This window comes from Mustela nivalis (assembly GCF_964662115.1).
Source record: "Mustela nivalis genome assembly, chromosome: 15".
In the NCBI taxonomy this organism is placed as follows: Eukaryota; Metazoa; Chordata; class Mammalia; order Carnivora; family Mustelidae; genus Mustela; species Mustela nivalis.
This window is the reverse complement of record NC_139034.1, coordinates 81,739,966-81,743,053: the sequence shown is the minus strand read 5'-3', so window position 1 is coordinate 81,743,053 and position 3,088 is coordinate 81,739,966. Positions and strand designations below refer to the sequence as shown.

The 3,088-nt window shown below is 42.3% G+C and overlaps 1 pseudogene across 1 annotated transcript; it reads right to left on the bottom strand.

The window, feature by feature from the left end:
- Window positions 1–231: 231 nt before the first annotated feature.
- LOC309848871 (heat shock protein HSP 90-alpha pseudogene) lies at window positions 232–2,461 on the bottom strand (annotated as a pseudogene). The gene has a single exon. The product of its transcript is annotated as a heat shock protein HSP 90-alpha pseudogene (transcript).
- Between the last annotated feature and the right edge of the window lie 627 nt (window positions 2,462–3,088).

The window sequence follows — 3,088 nt, the reverse complement described above, 5'->3', positions numbered from 1 at the left end:
TTACAATGAGCTGGCGTGGAGCTAGGGAAGAAAAATTAGCTGGGCTTTAGTTCCTACACGTCACAGTATCACACTCAAACAGAAAGAAATCTTATCTTCCCCTTAAGTAGTTATTGTCATGCCATACAAATTCTTAAGATGTTAACAAAAATAAAAACATCCTTGAAAATATATTATCAGAGGGAATGAAGATAAAGTATCGAATATGTGTACAAGTCATTCTCGTGGCACCTAGTCAACCTCCTCCATGTGTGACGTGTCCTCATCACCTTCCAAGGGCGCATCTCCTCACTCACCACGGCACTGCTGTCGTCAACAGTGGGGTCATCTTCATCAATACCGAGACCAACCTTGATCATCCTGTAGATCCTGTTAGCACGTATCTGTGGATCTTTTAAACTGAAACCGGAGGACAGGAGCTGTCTGGTAGAGCAGGACGACCAGGTCTTTCACAGACTTGTTGTTCTTGTCAGCCTCAGCCTTCTGCCGTAGGGTCTGGATAATGGAGTGGTGGGGGTTAATCTCCAGGTGCTTCTTCACGGCCATGTAGCCCATGGTGGAGTTATCTCTCAAGGCCTGGGCCTTTATGATCCTCTCCATGTTTGCCATCCAGCCGTACGTGCTTGTCACAATGCAGCATGGAAAGTCACCAATTGGTTTGACACAATCACCTTTTCTACGTTTTCTCCAAGATACCCTTCATGATCTTGCACAGCTTTTCGATTTTTTTTTTTTTCTCTCTTCCTTTTCTTTTTCTCTTCTTCATCTTCTGGAAGTTCCAAGCACTTTTTGGTTACAGACACCAACGTCTTCCCCTCAAACTCCTTCAGCTGCTGGACACAGTACTCATCAATGGGGTTGATCGTATAGATCACTTCCAGGCCATGCTTCCAAAGATGCTCCACCAAGGCCGAGTGCACTACCCGGTTCTTGCCTGTGACGTAATAGATATGTTTCTGGTTTCCCCTTCATTCTGGTGCAGTAGTCCTTGAGAGAGACTGTCTCGTCACCAGAGGCAGACGTGTAATAGCGCAACAGCTCAGACAGCTTCTTACGATTCTGAGAGTCCTTGTGTATTCCCAGCTTGATGTTTTTCGAGAACTGCTCATGAAACATTTTGCAGTTCTCTTTGTCTTTGGCCAGTTCAGTGAAGAGGTCTAAGCACTTTTTGACCAACTTCTTTCTGATAACCTTTAAAATTTTGCCTTGCTGCAGCATCTCACGGGAAATATTTAGAGGAAGATCCTCAGAGTCCACCACACCTCTGATGAAATTCAGATACTCGGGGATGAGCTCCTCACGGCTATCCATGATGAAAACTCTGCAAACATACAACTTAATGTTGTTCTTTTTCTTTTTGTTCTTGAAAAGGTCAGAGGGAGCGTGTTTTGACACAAAGAGAAGAGCTCAGAATTCCAACTGTCCTTCCACTGAAAAATGCTTCACTGCCAAGTGATCTTCCCAGTCATTGGTCAAACTCTTGTAAAATTCTCCATATTCTTCATCGGTAATATTGTTGGGGTTTCTGGTCCAAATAGGCCTTTGTCTTGTTCAGTTCTTCCTGATCAATGTACTTCTCTTTTATCTTCTTTTTCTTCTTCTTGTCACCATCCTTTTTCTCATCCTCTTCCTCATCAGGACCAAAATCTTCTATCTCAGGTTTGTCATCAGACTCCTTCTCTTCCTTTTCTTTGTTCTCTTCTTTCTCTTACTGTTCTTCAGCCTCATCGTCGCTCACCTCTTTATCATGTTCCTTCTCCGCAGAGTGATGGGGTAGCCAATGAACTGGGAGTGCTTCTTCACAATCTCCTTTATTCTCCTCTCCTCCAGGTACTTGACCTGGTCTTCTTCCAGATACAGGATAACCTTCGTTCCCCCACCCATAGGTTTGCCTGTGTCGGTGTGGACTGTGAACGAGCCTCCTGTGGATGACTCCAAGGCATAAGACTCGTCATTGTTATGCTTGGTGATCACTGTCACCTTCTTCGCGACCAAGTAGGCAGAATAGAACCCAACACTGAACTGACAATCAGAAATATCTGCACCAGCCTGCAGAGCTTCCATGAACGCTTTGGTCCCTGACTTGGCAATGGTGTGGTTATTGATCAGGTCGGCCTTGGTCATGCCGATCCTGGTATCCACAATGATGAGGGTCTGGTCCTGCTTGTTCGGGATGAGGTTAATGCGCCGCTCTTTCCCCGAGTTGAGCTTGCTGGGGTCGGGCAGGCTCTCGTATCGGATTTTGTCCCGTGTCCAACGAGTTGGAGATCAGCTCCCTGAGGAAGATCTCCTTGTTCGAGTAGAAGGTGTTGATGATTAGCAACATCAACTGCATGATCTCCACCTGGAAAGCAAACATCTCCACCTCCTCCTCCTCCATCGGCTAGTCTTGGGTCTGGGTTTCCTCAGACATCTTGGCTAAAGAACTACACGGGCTCCAAGAGGATGCAGCACCAGGACGCAGGAGCAGCTCTATTTCTGTTTTTTTGTTTTGTTTTGTTTAGAAGAAAGTAGCTTCTTATAACCAAAACCATCATTTGTAAAATGAAGAACTAGTGCCCCCAAATAAAATTGTGTTTGGAAGGATCAAAGCACATAGCAAAGTATTAGTACAAAATTGCCTATTTATATTGTTAATAGCATATTAGTAGTAGTAAGTTTATTTTCTTGTGTATTCTCAGTTCTTTAATTTTAAAGTTTCTTGAATAAGTATTTGGTCAATTTGACTTTATCTCTGGCAATGTATGCCTAAGAATTTGGTGTGGATAGGGACAAAGATCTTACACAGAATGTTGGTCATAGCATTATTTGTAATGTGAGCTATTGGAAGGAATATAATTACCAATAGTAAGGCATCAGTTAAAAACATCCATATATAGAATATATTCAGTAATATAAATAAAATGTTAGAATATTTACTTACATAGGAAAACATTAATAATACATTATTTTAAGAAAAAAATCATGATATAAATCTGTGAGAAACAGTTTATTCCATTTTTTTAAATTATTGTGCATTTGTGTTGGAACAACAACAAAAAGACTGTGCACCAAATTGCAACAAGTATTGTCATTTTGTTGGACTATT